At 40.0% G+C, this 17,067-nt stretch overlaps 1 protein-coding gene across 11 annotated transcripts in view; it reads left to right on the top strand.

Annotated features, from left to right (window-relative positions):
* Nucleotides 1–17,067, top strand: part of KIAA1217 (KIAA1217 ortholog) — a 954,123-nt gene that overhangs the window by 618,430 nt on the left and 318,626 nt on the right. The window lies entirely within an intron of this gene.

Here is a 17,067-nt window from a genome sequence, read left to right on the forward strand (position 1 = left end):
ACAACTCTTTAACTTTACAGCAAGTTGCTGGTTGTGCTTTCCTGTGGCAGAGGATTGCACAATGATTCCGTTGAATTGACAAGTCTGTGGCAGAGACTTTGTTAGAGCATCTCACCGGCTAGGTCAGTGAGAGAGGCCTATCCGGTGGTTGCTAGATCCAGCCTGTGGAAGCTGTTTGTCTTCTGGATCAAGGAAATACCTCTAACCCGCAATTACAAGGTACCTGAATCCCTCTTAACCCTCTATTGCAAAACTTCATCTTCTTTCAAATAAATCTTTGGAACAAGGACTAAGTGTCGGAGCTAACATTCTTTAATCCACTCTTCAACTGGACCCCTAAGACGGACACAGTGAACAGGTGAAGTAACGGTAAGCCCAACAAAAACCAGCAGCTCCTTTGGGGGTCAGTGCTACACTTACTTAATCTAATGCCGCATACACACGAGCGGACTTTTTCGACGGACTAGGTCCGACGGTCTTTCCGACTGACTTTCGGTGGAATTCCGACTGACTTTCCGAATGAACGGACTTGGCCACACACAAGCACACCAAAGTCCGGCGGAGTTCTGGTGAAAAAATTTGAAACATGTTCTATTTCTAAAGTCCGTCAGGTTTTTGGACAGCAAAGGTCCGATGGACCCCACACATGATCGAATTGTCCGCCGGATTCGTTCCATTGGACCTTTGCTGTCGAAAAGTCCGGTCGTGTGTACGTGGCATTAGAGTGCTAAAGTCATGTGATCTCCCCAGCGGCTGACTTCAGCGGAGAGAAAAGAGCAGCGACAACACTGCAATGCCTGGTAAGTGATGTCACTCATAGATGTACTATGGGACATTCGTCATCCACTGTCCCTCCTCTCCCCTGAAGCCAGTGCTGGGCATTGATCACATGGAGGGACCCGAGCCCCCTTTCATTTGGTAAGTATACATATCTTTCCTTTACAGGGTAGTTAGTATGGGGCTTAGAATGGGAGTGGGAACAGGTTTAACCATAGTTAGGTTTTGTACCAGACTTCCTCTTTAACTCAATCATTTGGATAGGTGTTCGCACACTTTTACCCAAATAGGTAATATGTGGTCATATGTTTGGCCATATTGTGTGTATGGAGCGTCTTTTAGGTTCTATGGGGAAAAATGTCTGCTTTAAATATTTATTGTAAGGGAAAGCCTCCCCAGATCACCAATAAGAGGAAATACGTTGCACTGATGCGTGTTGATGGAAAATGGAATCTGTAAATAGGTAGACTATGCTTCCCATATGCATTTCCAGGCTTTACTTCGAGCTTTGACTTGAATGTACCGTACTTTAAAGTGTAAAGAACTCCTGGCAGTCATCAATAGGTGAATATTGGAAAAGAGTGGAATCTGCAGCCACAGGGATAGAAAAGAGATAAAGGCAAAACAGATGGCTATTGCTGTTGTAGGTAGATGGTTCAGATGTATCTTGCCAAGGCTGTGGATTGAATTGTCAATAGCAGCACAGATGGCCCTCAGACATGTCAAAGATCATAATGATGGTACAAGACCATCAGAAGTTTGGAGAGCACAGGCTTGGGCACCCTTAATAAGATGGCTGTACTTCCTCTGATCATTCTGAGTCTAACAGTTTTTAATCTGTGATGCCAGGGAGCTACAAGTACCGAGGAAAACATCTGTGAAGACAGAATACGATTTATTGTGGCAGTGGAAATCTACTTTCCTTCTGGCCATTTCCACTCAGCTGTTTTAGTTTACAGCAGATGTGTACTATTTATGTGAAAGCTGTGAGTAAATGGTGGGGATTAACATGGGTCAGCAGAGAATAATAACAATAATACAGGAAAAGACTCCTATCATTACATGGGGAGAAGACACAGGATACAATTGTACAAATTGCCACTAATTGTCTTTTCTGTTATGCTTGTGCATATTATGCTTTAAGTGTAATTTCCCATTTTCAGTAACATAGGCAAAGACTAAGTTTCAAGAGATTAGTCAGTTATAGCTTAAACAACTTTTTTATTAGGAACCCAAAAAAACTGCTTTTTTAATGTGGCAATATGATGTCCTTGTGCACATCGATTATTACACTTTATAGAAAGTGTTATACCACCAATAGTATGGTGTAGGGAAATCATCTCCAAAAATAAGTGGGAGTTTAAATGTACTTTCCTGACCGTATCACCACTCACACAATCACCAATGGGCCCTAAAGATATTATATTGAAGTTAACCTTTAGAATTTTTGTAGAGTAGCATAAATTTGTGTTGCCAAAAAAAAAAAAATTAGATTAAGGCTTGCCAAACCCCAAGAGCCTGTAGGCAATGCACATAAAATGACAAATGCTACCTAACTTTTTCAAATTGAATTTGGCTGATGTGCACACCCCTTAGATTAGTGCTGCCATAGAGGAAAGCCTTTTTTTATCCAAGCCCATGACGATTCACTAGACTTTTTTTTCAATAGATGACAACTGGTTCTTTTCATGAACAGAAATGTTCAGATTGATGAACTGGCAGATAAAGGATGAAAAATTTTTTTTAGATGTCAGTACAAATGATCAGAGTGGTACAACACTGTCACTATCGTTGGAGGGATCTTACAAAGTTATTCGTACCACATTGTCAAATCTTTGTAGGCTTAATCAAAAGTCATCTTGTCTATGGACAGCCTAATGATCTGTACACACTAATGACTCCTTTCTTTTCCCTCCTTTGAAGGGACTATCCGCCTTTTGAAACTAAGTCAGGTTTCTTTTCTTTTGGGCCTGATGTGTAGATCTCTAAAAATATATACTATTTAATTACCAATTATAATAATGGACCAAACTTTTATCCAACATCTAAACCAGGGGTGTCCAACCTGCGGCCCAAGATGGCTATGAATAAGGCCCAACAAAAAAACTTAAATTTACTTAAAGTGGTTCTAAAGGCAGAAGGTTTTTTTTTTATCATAATGCATTCTATCCCATAAAATTGGACCAATGGTAAAGTACCATTGGTCCCAGCTGTCCAATAAAAATGCTGCAGTGGAGGCAAGCATCTCACTGCAGTGTCATAGAAGGGGCCATGTGTCTAAAAGACAAATGCTCCCTTCCGGACCAGCCCTGTTAACTACAAGATAAAAACATGGGTTTGTGTGTATAAGATTTACCCACAATCCCATGTTTTTCTCACACAGTTAAGAGGGAGAATAAGAATCTGCTGCCTGCTGAAAAGGTACTGTTATATTCAAGCTAAATCATATATTATTATGCTATGTGTTATAACATAATAATTTATTATTTATCTATTTACTGTGAAATTACCGGTTGGAAGTTATAACTTAAAACTTCAGTAATTTGTCCGTTAAGCCACCTGCTTGAGTACAGATTTAGAAAATATAGTAAATTACCTTAAAAACAATATATATAATAATAATTATTTTTATATTACTTATGGTAATTAACCCCTTGCCACCCAGGCCAATTCTGACACTTCTCTCCTATATGTAAAAATCATCATTTTTTTTTCTAGAAAATTACTCAGAACCCCCAAACATTATATATATTGTTTTAGAAGTGGAATAAAATGGTGGTCATTGCAACTTTTTATGTCACTTGGTATTTGCGCAGCAATTTTTTTAACGTGTTATTTTTTGGGGGGGTGTAAAAAACTGTTTCATGAATAAAAAAACACAACACTAATGTTAGCCCAATTTTTTTGTATAATGTGAAAGATGATGTTACATCAAGTAAATAGATACCTAACATGTCTCACTTTAAAATTGCGCACACTTGTAGAATGGCACCAAACTTCATTACTTATAAATCTCCATAGGAGACGCTTACATTTTTTTTACAGGTTACATGTTTTGAGTTACAGGGTAGTTCTAGTGCTAGAATTATTGCTCTCGCTCTAACGATCATGGCGTATGTAACCTGTATGTATCTGGCTCTGATACTAGCCAGTGCCTCACCAGCCACTGACCTCACCGCATGTCCCTGTTTTACACCTGGTTTCACTTCCAAAATGTTGCATTTTTTTCTTGAGTCTTGTCCACTAGCTTTTATTTGCTTCTGTTGCCCCTTTTTTGTCATTTTGACAACATTTTTAGTACCGCGCGTTATATTTACTGATTTTCTTTTCAGTGCTTTTTCGATTACTGGGAAGAGACTTGTGAAATTGGGCTATGTGCAGGAGAAATGAAGCGCAGAAAAATTACATCTGCTTTAAATAAGCCCCTTGGTAATCATTTGTGCCGTATGTTGAGAGCTTACTGATGCTTGCAGCAGAAAAGGAGGGTATTACAGTCTGGATGGACCTTTAAAGTGTCTGCAGCGGTTTCTCTTGTTGAGTCTTGGCACTAAGTTTATAGAGGCATCAGTAAAATCGATGCCCTTGCTGCGCAGTATATTATATCTTGGTAATTATCCTGTTGTCAGTAGCGGGCAGGCCCTCCTAGTCATAATTTACTGCCAGGTGTCAGGCCCAGGTGAGAGAGCGCCATCAATCACCCGGACAGGACCTCTTAGCTTGTCGCCAGCTATTAGAGCATTCAGATCCTCAGCAGGACAGATCCTCAAATAAATGCAATAAACAGTCAAGTACAGCGATTAATCTGCTGATTTCATCTTTTCACCTTAGGGATCAGTAGGCTGACTGGCACAGAGCCGCATCACCACTTCCTGCCCAACCCCCCTGTCTCCCTCCCCCCCCCCACCTGTGGCGGACACGGTTGGAGATTAGAAAACAAGATGAATAATTTCAAAAGCTTTCATCTCTTAACCAAACAGAACAGGGTTAAATACTTGTTCAGGATGGCAAGCTTTTATATATGTGTGTGTAGCAGAAAGTAGAACTGTTGTGGGAAAATAGCCATGCTTAGCTAAAGAGTGTCTAGAGATGGGGAACCTGACTTACTAATTACAGCTGTTTTCATATGGAAACTGACAGAGTGATTTACTAATGCGGTGCATTTATCTGCTGGGACCCAGGAGTGACAAGAGGTGTTAATTAGATGTTAAAGTGGAGTTAAGTTTGTTTATTTTTTCCTTTCACATCGGCCATGTCTGGTCCATTCAGTGGGGGGGGGGGGGGGGGTTGTCTGTGAACAGATCTTCGGCTGAATCGCAGCAAAAAAAGATCGGTTTGAGTTTTATGACACCCATGCCCATTTTGTTTTGTTTTTGTGCATTGTGACATTTCCAGCCCTGTATTCAATCTACGGGCAACCAGGTGGAAAAAGACTTGCATCCATTTATATCTGGTGATCTGCGATCCATCACATTTAGGTATGGAAAAACCCAAAAAGGTTGTAGCCCTTTTCCATTTCTTTTTTTTCAGACCTGAATGGACTCAGAGCTAAGCGGATATAGACCAAATGCATCTCTGTTTACTTCTACTTGCCCATAGACTTAAAGTGGAAGTCCATCCAAAAACTAAAATCCCTGCATCTATAGACACCACAGATCTAACACTAACCTCTCTATCCCTGTGAAGAAACAATGAGTATACATACCTTTTTCTAAGCCGATCTGACCCGTTCCAACCGGATCCCACGCTGAGCTGTCAGCTGCGGCTTCACTGTAGAGGCAGGTACAGAGGAGACGGATAACAACGGATGCCCCATAGTAACTCTATGGGTGACGTCACTTCCCATTCATTTCACAGCCATTGTCGGCCGTGTCCTCTGCAGAGCTTCCGCCGCTGGAGATCGTGTAGGAGCGGGTCAGATCGGCTTCCAAAAGTTACATATGCTCATTTTTTTCTTTACATTGATAGAGAGGTTAGTGTTAGATCGGTGGTGTCTATAGATGCAGGGATTTTTGGTCATACAGCTGCAGTCACATAAGTTACCTCTGATAAATGTTCTGCTGGCTAAAGCCCAAGTGGCAGTTAGAAGAGGTAACATATTTGGGGGTTGGTTTGAATTTTTGAGGTTGGCTGTAAATGTAAATGACTGCAAGGCAGTTGTAGCATTTGTAGTAAGATCTATCATTTCCTGGGTGTTGGTTGGAAAAATGACTGGACAAGTTGAAAATTTTTTCATTTTTTTACAAGGTGGTTGAAACGTGTGGTAAGATAGAATGATATTTAGGTATCAGTCTTTTTAGAGCATGCATTAAACTTATGGTGAAATTAAAATTCAAAGGATTGAAATTGCAGTTGTAATTTGGGTAAAGCTGCATTTGTTGTGCATATAGTTTGTATTTTTCCTGAAAGAAGCTACTAAAGCATTTGGATGTCCTTGATACAGATGTGCTGATGTAAGGACATTAAACAGCGATTTTACAGCAAAGCTGTCATGTCACTTGACGCATCCTTTGGGGGTGTTGCCTATTACATGTACTGGTAGGGGAAATATGTTCACATGGTTCGTTTGGTCTCTGGCAAGCTTGAAGTGGCATGTGTGAAGAATGCTGGGATGAAAACACTTAGGGGTACCATACATAGTTACAAAGTTAGTAAGGTTGAATAAAGACACCAGTCCACCCAGTTCAACCTGAGTGAGTGTCTACAATTGTCCCTATCCCTGTACATTGCACACTCACATCCGTCCCTACCCTCAAGGAGCCCACAATCCAAGGTCCCCATTCATATACTAGGGTCAAATTTGGACAGAAGCCAATTAACCTACCTGCATGTCTTTGGAGTAGACCATAGACACCTGAAGAGTTTGAACCTAAAGCTGGCTATAGATGGATCAATATTTGGCTGGTTCAGCAGGAACCAGTCAAATGTTGATCCATCTATGGCCGTTCCTGCTTGACAGATGCCAATCTCGTGATCAATTTTTGTTTAATGGGTTGTTGTAAAATTTTCAGTCCCCGTTGTTCTGTCCCCATTGTCTGAATATAATAGCACAGCAGAGAGGGTTCCTCCATCTACATTGCTAGTGCGGAAAATGTATTCACTTGGTTAATTAGAAAACAATCCATTTATAGCAAGCCTAAAGCCCAACTCATGCTAAAATGTTTTTTTTTTTTTTTTTAAATAGCATGGGAAAGGTTACAGCCTGTCGGGACAGTAAATGATTCAAAAGCTCTCCCACTGAAGTCTTCAATAGAGCAAGGAAGAATATGACCTTCAAATAACATCTTTATTGCTGTCTGTACTTTCCTGTCCTAGTGACAACTGCTAACCCCCAATTTCTTGTACTGGTGTCACAGGGACAGGGAACATCTCCCCAACATAGTCACAGACAGAAATAAAAAACCTGGCAAAAATCTGCATTCTACCCAAAATGTAAAAACTATTTGCTGAAGTTAGGCTTTAATGCAAGAAAAAAAAAAAAACATGCTGGTAAGAACAGACATGAAGATATGGAAATGTGATTTCTATGCTGTGTATATAAAATATTTATATTCATTATTTAGATAATTGTGTCCTTTTACTGTTAGGAGGATGAAGACCATAGATCTTGACTTCTATTAGCTTCAAAGCTGAAATCATTTATAGCAGCTAGCTGCTAATACAGAAATGTCATCCCGGTTATATTTAGGCGGTAGTATCCGAGTTATAAAGGGACATGAATTTCTCCTTGAGAGATTAAGATTGAGGATAAACACGGCTCTAGTGTATATTTATGCCCAGTAGGGTAATAATGCTGTTTAGCTTCATAAGTTACAGTCTCATATATTAAAAAGCTCTCTATGTGAATCTTCACACTATGCGATGGATCACTGTGCTGTTAGGGTAATATATCACCCCCTTGTTTTCCTTCCATATTTTGTTCATTAACAGGAAAATATGGCAGTCACAGTGTTCTGTCAGCAATGTGACCAATTACTCTTTTACCATGGATAGATTTTTTTTTCTTTTTTTTTTCTTTCTCTTCCTTCTTTCTTTTTCTTCATTCTCCCTTTCTCTTCCTTTTCTTCATCCTTTCTTTATCTTCCTTATTTCTTTCTCTTCTTTCCTCCTTTCATCTATTTTTCCCCCTTCTTTCCCTTTGTCCATCTTTCCTCCTTCCCACGTTCCCTCCTTCCATCTTTTCTCCTTTATTTCTTCCCCTTCCTTCTTTCCTAGTTCCTTTATTCCATTTCCCTCTTTCCTTCCTTCTTTCATTCTGTCTTTATTCCACTTCCTTCTTTCCTCCTTTAATTATTTCCCTTCCTTCTTCCTTTATTTACATTCCTTCTTCCCTCCTTTATTTCTTTTCATTTTTAATTTCTCTTCGTTAGTTCTTTCTCCTCTTTCTTCCTTTTTTCCCCCCTCTTTCCTCCCTCCTTTCTTTGCTTTCCTCCTTTTTTCTCTTCTTTCTTCCTTCTATCTCTTCTTTCTTCCTTCCTTCTCGTCTTTCCTTCTTCCTTCTCATCTTTCCTCCTTCCTTCTCTTCTTTACTCCTCCCTTCTCTTCTTTACTCCTTCCTTCTGCCATCTTTCCTCCTTCTTTCCCTTCTTCCATCTTTCCCCCTTCGTTCCCTTCTTCCTTCTTTCCTCCTTCCTTCATTCCATTGATCCATCTTTCCTCCTTTCTTTCTTACCCTTCCTTCTTTCTTCTCTTCTTTCTTCCTTCCTTGTTTATTTCTTCCCCTTCCTTCTTTCCTATTTTCTTTATTCCACTTCCCTCATTCCTTCCTTCTTTCATTCTGTCTTTATTCCACTTCCTTCTTTCCTCCATTATTTTTTTCCCTTCCTTCTTTCTTTATTTCAATTCTTTCTTTCCTCCTTTACTTCTTTTCCTTTTTTATTTCTTACCTTCTCTTCCTTATTTCTTTCTCCTCTTTCCTCCCTTCTTTCTTTGCTTTCCTTTTTTCTCTTCTTTCTATCTATTCTTTCTTCCTTCCTTCTTGTCTTTCCTCCTTCCTTCTCATCTTTCCCCCTTCCTTCTCATCTTTCCTCTTTCCTTCTTCCACCTTTCCTCCTCCTTCCCTTCTTCCATCTCTCCCCCTTCCTTTCCTTCTTCCTTCTTTCCTCCTTCCTTCATTCCCTTGATCCTTCTTTCCCCCTCTCTTTCTTCCCCTTCCTTCTTCCCCTCTTTCCTTCTCTTCTTTCTTCCTTCCTCATTTATTTCTTCCCTTTCCGTCTATAAGGAACCATTGGGTTATTCTACGCAGCACCATTCGTCCAAAACTGAAATACCTTTGCTGGGTGGACTGACCCTTTAATGAAAACTACTGCTCTTTGCACTGTTGTTATCATTTTTAGTAGATCCTGTTGGGTTTATGCACCCGCTAGCTTATATCTGTTAAGCCTCATACACACTATCAGATTTTCTGCTTTTTTTCCTTCAGATTTATCAAAAACCATATAATATGAGGTCAAACCTTAGGAGTTTCAATTTATATGCAATCAGGCAGGCCCTTGCATTTCATGATTTTGGTAAATCTTAAGATAAAAATCAGCAGAAAATCTGATAGTGTGTATGGGGCTTTAGGTAGTCTAACTGTAAAATCACAGCTCCACCAACCTGTTGAGTCCATTACAATCAGCAGGAAAATGAACGGGGGAAGGAATATACTACTGAATTCCCAAAATGATAAAAGATTTCCACGAGTAATCAAAATATGAGTCTTAGGTAGAACCAACTTTCTGAATGCCAGTGGTGTCATTATAGTACCCAACATCCCGTTTAAATTCAGTATCAGACTGCCATGTATGGAAAAGATATTTGGCGGTGGTGCAATGAACACCTTCCTGCTATCTCCGTGTTATTTTCATTTCCCTGGACGTCGCTCTTCATTATGCCATCACTGATCTGTAGCTCCTGTAATAGAAACAAATACACATGTTGGTTTCTACTTAATGAGATACTTGAATCCTTGTCTACTGCCATCAACAAGAGATTGGATTTCTGAATGTAGCTAAATGTAGTTACAGACGCAGTGTGGACTGATTATTGCAACAGAGTGAATTAGATTACAATTCATGAAAGTCAATGAATGAGATTTCACAGCTAGTTAAGACAGAGTTACATCCCGGCAAAATGTTTTCTGCAGAAAAAGGAATATGTATCAGTTCTGCAAATTAAATCATTAGTGAATGTCAAGCCAAAAACTTTGTTTTCTAGTGTTGGATAAAGTAAGAAAAAGTTTTTACTACCCTAGGGCTCCATTACAGATATCCCCCCTCACTTCATTTCATGCTGACAACTATTTCACCAGACAGGAAGTGAAGACAAATCTGCAACAGGGGCACAGAAAGAAAAGCAATTTTGTTCCTGTCCATGTTTTCCTCACTGCCTGTTTAGAAAACATTATCAGCAGAACAGGAAATGAGTGCAAATCTCTCCACCAAAGTCCCGGATAGCAGTAAAAATCTGGCAGAGGTTCTGACTCTTACCCTCATTCTATCTGCTTTCAGTTTAGTAGTGGTTACCTGCAATTTTCTTTACATGAAATCAAGAGCTACAGGCATACCTCCCAACTTTCACAGATGGGGAAGAGGGACACTTTAGAACTAGAATTCTATAGGCAAATAAGAATCCAGTGCCGCATTTGCACTTACATGGACTATGGGAGGTAATAACTTCACCTAAAAAGAAAGTTCCACTTTTCCTCCTCCCCCCTCCCATATTGCGTGTATGCTGGGATGCCTGCACTCCTACGCATGCATGGGAGTGATGTTATCCCAAGCTGCAAAATCAAGACAGCCGAAAAAACAGCACCTAAAAGAAGATGTGGAGAAGATTTTGCCACCAGCGAGGGACCTTGCGGGTGTCAGACAGTTAAGAATAAAAAAATTATTTTTGGCTTTAGTTCCCCTCCCATCTAAATCTGCTGGTGCATTAAATGCTACACTCTCCCCAGATTTACAATGCACTGTCCAAGGGTGTCTCTGTTTCTCCTTCATCCAGAGTGGAGACACCCTAAGACATGAAGTGTATTACTGTCTGCATCACCAATGGAAAATAAAGAAAAAAAAATGTTCAATAAAGAAAATAAAGGATTGGTATGCTGCAATATTTTCCATTTTAGTTTTTTGGTTTAATATCACTTTAAGCAAGGCAGCTCTGCTGTGCAGGTTCAAGTACCTAGTACGTGATCCTGCACTTCCAGGTCTGGGGTGAGCATGCTGCCAGCGACCTGCTCCCACTGTGATTAGACACAGTGGAAGCTGATCTGCGGGTACGGTGGACTAGATTTCCGCCGGCACCCGCTGATCGTTATCCAGAGAGCCAGAATAGAGATCTGCCTCTGTAAGCAAGTCAGTAGGGAAGGCATTGATCCTGTGTTCCTGCAAAGCAGAAACATGGATCAATGCCTTCCCCTAGTAAAAGCACCTCCCACACAGTACACAAGCACTGGCTAGGCACACAATTAACCCTTTGATCGCCCCTGATGTTAACCCTTTCCCAGCAAGTGTCATTAGTACAATGACAGTGTATATTTTTTTAGCACTGATCACTGTATTAGTGTCACTGGTCCCCAAAAAGTGTAAATTAGTGTCCGATTTGTCCACCGCGATGTTGCAGTCCTGCTATAAGTCGCTGATCGCCGCCATTACTAGTAAAAAAAAAAAATATGTAAATAAAAATATCTCATAACTTGGAGACACTATAACTTTTGCGCAATCAATATACGCTTATTGGGATTTGTTTTTACCAAAAATATGTAGCAGAATACGTATTGGCCTAAATTTATGAAGAAATTAGAATTTTTCATTTTTTTATTGGATATGATTTATAGCAGAAAGTAAAAAATGTTTTTTTTTTTTTTCAAAATTGTTGTTTTTTTTTCAAAATTGTTGGTCTTTTTTTGTTTATAGTGCAAAAAGTTAAAAACGCAGATGTGATCAAATACCACCAAAAGAAAGCTCTATTCGTGGGGGGAAAAAGGACATACATTTTATTTGGGTTTATTTGTCCCATATGCAGTGCCATATTGCAAAAAAAATTCTGGTCATGAAGGGCCGGTAAATCTTCCAGAGGTCAAGTGGTTAAGCACAGTCTTCGTCTGGTTACTAAGGTATCTAAACAAAGTTTTTAAAAACAATGATAATCAATTTTGTCTTTCCAGCCTGGCGAGAACGTTGTGTGAAATAAGCCCTCTATAGTTTGTAGTTTAGAGACTGAAAACAAATAGTACTTTCTTCTGCTGACAGGACAGAAGGTAGAGTTTGCCATATAAAGCAATGCCGCAGGTTCAGCTGAGGTTCTGTTTACAACCAAATGTGGTGTCTCTAAACTCCTCACAGGCCTAGGAATAAAGTTAGCTGTGAACAAAGAACAGGTCCTATCTACTCTTCGCACTCTGACGATAAGCCATAAAGTTCCTTTTCTACAAACAGTGAGCTAATCCCAATAACTGCTGACTGTTCTCTGGGTGATGGATGTTCCAATTTCACTCCTTCTCCAGGAAGGGAGAGGCGGGCCTGTCCGCGGGGAGATGAGGACTTCACAAGTACATTTCCCTACCACATTAATGCATTCCAACTCATGCTGCACTTCTATAATTTAGGACAACTTTGAAGAAGCCGCACTTCGAAGAAGGTCACTTGACCGATACAATCCCATTTTTCAGTATTAGGAATTAATGGCAAACAATAAGTTCTTCCTCAAGTAAGGTGGTCGGTAAAGTTCTGCGTCCAATGATGGGAAGGAACGATGGAAGGAAACAATTTGAGTTATTATTAAAGATCAGTTGAAGCCTGGTGTTTTATTCTTCTTTTACAGTCGTGCTGCATAGAAAGTAAAGAATTGTTTTTTCTCAATGTGTTGAAGGTGAAGTTTATTCTGTTTATTTTTATCCTTACCCGGTTCTTCCCTCGCCCTTTATCAACCTGCTAATGAAAGGTTTAAATAAAATAATTTCATGTTCATTGCATGCTTTATTTTATACTAAGTGACATTATCACTGGGTCTCTGTGCTTATCGATGCAATGCAGGTGTTCCGTCAGATAAAGCGACCTGTCAAATGTTCTAACGGAAGTGACATTCCGTCGTGACCATCTTGGTACACCCCACACTCAGCCGCAGGAAGCCTACAGTCTGAAGTTGCCAAGCAGACATCTTTTTACACCCACCAAAGTCTTGCATTTTGCACTTATTTTTACCAGTAAACTGAGCTTATATCGTGAAATACAGTATTTAGAAGTCCGTGACAGAGTTTTAATGTTGAATTTGAAAAGCAGCGGCAAGCCTGTTGATCTCACACATTTGCTAATCTGACATAAGACTGCTGCTTTTAAAATTTAACATCAAAACTGTGCCTCGGACTTCTAAATCCTATATTTCACAATATAAGCTCAGTTTACTGGTAAAAATAAATGAAATGCAAGATGTCGGCGGGTATAAAAATATGTCCACTTGGAGACTTCAGACTGTATGCTTCCTGCAACTGAGTGTGGGGTGTACCAAGATGGCCGCAACGGAATGTTACTTCCGTTACAACATTTGACGAGTCACCTAATCTGAAGGAACATAGGCTGATCTTAGCTGGTAGGAGGTTCTGGCAGGGTACTGTACATAGCTTCTTGTAAACATCACATCACCATGTTTTTAGTACTCCTATCAAGAGTCCTCAGAACCATTGCAAGCAGTGGGTTGGCTCTTGAGAGGAGTAAATATCAAAATGCCTTGATCGGCAGATTTCAGTCTGGAAGGCTACATTTGCATACAGACCACCCTATGTAACACCAACATGTGATGCTGAGCCTCTATGGTTGAAAAGACTGAAAGGAACATGTTGGAAAACTGATCCAAACATGGATCACCTTTCAGAGAGGCAGCAGTCCCTGCCTCACATGTGAACGAGCCCTAAAAAGTACTTTATACCTTGAAATTCTTACCTTTCATGGTCAAAATGGTAATCTGGGTGCCCTACATTGGTGGGTCACATGACTAAACCTGCAATTTCAGAGAGGCAGATCATGGCTTCGATGAGTTGTCTGAAACCTCTTAAATACATTGCACCTGAATCCTTCCAAGACCAGAAGACCAATGGCAGCTCTGGAGGAAGTCCGGAGTACTGTTTTCTCAAAAGACTTACTCCAATCCATGTATTTGATTTTGTATAAATCATGCAAGGGTAAGAGCCATGTCAGGTTTCTATTTTTGTAAGCACAAGGGGGAAAGCTTAGAACCGCTGGCATTTCTTGCACACGTGTCACAGTGACAGCAAATGAAGGTAGATCTTCCAAAACTGTCATGGAGAGAAATAAAAGCTTGAATTGATACTAAAAACACACTGTTTAATTTACATTGTCCCTTCTATTTCTCTTTGTTGATGGTGGCACTGTAATTACGGTACTTTTTTTCCTTATCGATATACAGCTGTCACATGACCCAGATCTCTCTCAGCCTGTCTTCAGGGAAACATAAGCAGGAGGAGCTTCTTGTCCTCTGCTAGTGGTCATATATTCAGTATACAAAAACAGCCTTTGGAATACAGAGTAAAAATAAATAATTACTATCAATAAACTGTTTTAAATGGTCATACAAATATTTATTTGAAATCAAATCTTTATTATTTTGTGAAAATAACATGTGTGGGCAGATTTCTGCCAGTCACAGGCTGTGTCGTTCCCAGCCTGTATCTTAGCCCTTGTACACACGGTCGGAGATTCCGTGTCCTATCGGAGCATTTTGTCGGATATTCCGACTGTGTGTGGTCTGCATCGGACTGTTTCCGTCGGAATATCCGACTGACCAACTTTTCCAACTTGCCGGTAAAATTTTCCAACAAAATGCTCTGATCGGACATACTCCGATCATGTGTAGCCTACTCCGACGGACAAAGTGCCACGCATGCTCAGATCAAATTCCTAGACCAAAGCTATTGGCTACTAGCCTGAACGTAGTCCCATCATAACGAAATAACGTCATCACGTTATGTACAATCGGATTTTCCGACAACTTGTATGCAACATCACTTCCGGACCTCTTCCGGAATTAATCCGTCGGAATTACTCCGACGGATTTGGTTGTCGGAATCTCCGACCGTGTGTACGGGGGCTAAGAATAAGAAGGAGGTGAAGTCTACATCAATCTACATGTAATATCCCACCTCTTTGTGTTTAGCTGTAACTGTATGCCCCTTAATAGTATGTTATATTGTCAAAACAAAAGTAAAAATCATATTTTCTAATAAAAATCCACTTTTCATCCTTATGTTTAAATGGTTAAAGTTCTTTTTCCTGTTACTTAATCATTTTGCAGATGTGAAACGTCAATATATTTATCTTTCTGGATATAGACAATAAGCGTTGCCAGGCTTGGCTCAGAGCCCACTATGCGGAGTCTCAGGACTATGAAGGCCAGCTTGGCCTCAGCCATGTTCAGGAGATGATCCAGCTTGTGTGGTCCACTGACTATTTTAAGTAACATCTACTCACAACTGTTCTTTCAATTCATGTTTATTTAAAAGTGTCTGGAAAGTGAAAAGCCAGAAATGGGATGAAAATAAATATTGAGTCTTATACACTGTAAATGTAGCTGATGCAAAATATGAAGCCCTTGTGGCCAATATTTCAACTCGTTCTTCCTAAATTTTACTAAGCGCAGTCATCATGACTAGCGATGAAAGAGTGGATCTCAGTGAAGCTGAGATTCGACAACGGATGATATTCAGTTCAGTAAATTAGTTGTAGTGCTACCCCTGGATGGGGCATCATCGTTTCCAGAAAGTTCTTTCCTGAAACAGTGCAAGGGTGCCAGGCACATAGCAACAGTTCATTTACTCCGGCTTATTAATCTGTCTAAGGAAGTTTTTGGAAGTGTATTTGCTGGTAGAGACTTGGGAGGGGATTTGTTTTCTCGCTGTAAAGTTTTTTAAGAATGTGGCACTCTGATTGATCAGATTGGGTCAGTAATGTACATCTAGTATTCTCTGCGGCTGGGCCCAGTGCATGCATAAAACCGTGAAGGCCCCTTTCACATTGGCAGTGCCAAACCTGTGTTTATATGTGTTTAGAAGACATTTCTAAATGCATATAAATGCCAACAGTGAGTTTTCAATGGTGTCATATAAACTTTGTTTACCTGCACTTAGGTGCGGTCAGTTTAATTGCGTTTAGATAAAAAGATCTTATACAAAGCTCTAAACACATGTAAAAACTGCTAAAAGTGGCTATACTTTAAAACAGAAACATCTAAACATACAAAAAAGAGCGATTTTGGAAGCATAAAAGCATAAAAACATTTTTACTTTCCAGATAACTTTGCCTGTGTTTAGAAAAGCTAAATAGAGAACTGCAAATGTGAGTGTAGCTTAAAGGCTGCTGTCACATAGCAGTGTAAATAGTCTATGGCTCTGGGTGTGCCTTGGCTGTTGGAATGCTGACTTGTGTACATTTGAAGTCTGTTTGACAGTTTGATGACTGAGAATTTTTTTTTTTTAAACAGCAGTTACGTTAGGACTAAAGCTGGTCATATGCTAGTAGATTTTTGCATGTTTCAACAAATATTCATATGAATGTTTGTTCAAATATTCGTGTGAATATTTTTTCCCAAAATCTCCTAGTATATGACCAGCTTTAGTCCTAACTTAGGCTAGGTTCACATCTGTGCGGGGGGAGGGAGGGTTCCGCAGAGGGACCATCACAAATACCAGCAGCCACAAACCACCCACGCAGAGAAATACGGGACCCGCAAGTGGGTGCCATATCCCAATGGCAGGCCGTTCACACTGGAAATCGCACTTGCACTGAGAACCTCTGTTTTCGTGCCGGGTGCAATTTCAAAAATAGTGCAGGGACTTCTTTCTTGCGTGTCACAGGGCACAGCAGCCCATTCAAATGAATGGGCTCTTGTGCCCACTCAAGCTGTGGCCCGCACAGCTGCACAAGTGTAAACCTAGCCTAACTAGATTGTAAGCTCTTCCTAGATTGTAAGCTCTAACGAGCAGGGCCCTCTGATTCCCCTTGTCTTGAATTGTATTGTATTGTAATGTCTACCCCAATTTTGTAAAGCGCTGCGTAAACTGTCTGCACTATATAAATCCTGTATAATAGTAATAATATAATAATAACTGCAGTTTAAAAAGAAAATCTTTCTGGATTCGATGACACGACAAATGTTGTTTGGAAGTTCTATAAGTACATAAATTGTTGTTTGCTTTTAACGCTCGATTTTGGACTGAATGTAACTTATGGAAGGAAAATTGCATACGCTGTTGGAAATTTGTTTGCTTAGGAAAAATTTCTGCTCCTTTGAATATTCTCATCA

Source organism: Lithobates pipiens, unplaced genomic scaffold (genome assembly GCF_037356315.1).
Source record: "Lithobates pipiens isolate NorthernLeopardFrog02 unplaced genomic scaffold, aLitPip1_a1.2 Scaffold_19, whole genome shotgun sequence".
NCBI classification, from domain to species: domain Eukaryota; kingdom Metazoa; phylum Chordata; class Amphibia; order Anura; family Ranidae; genus Lithobates; species Lithobates pipiens.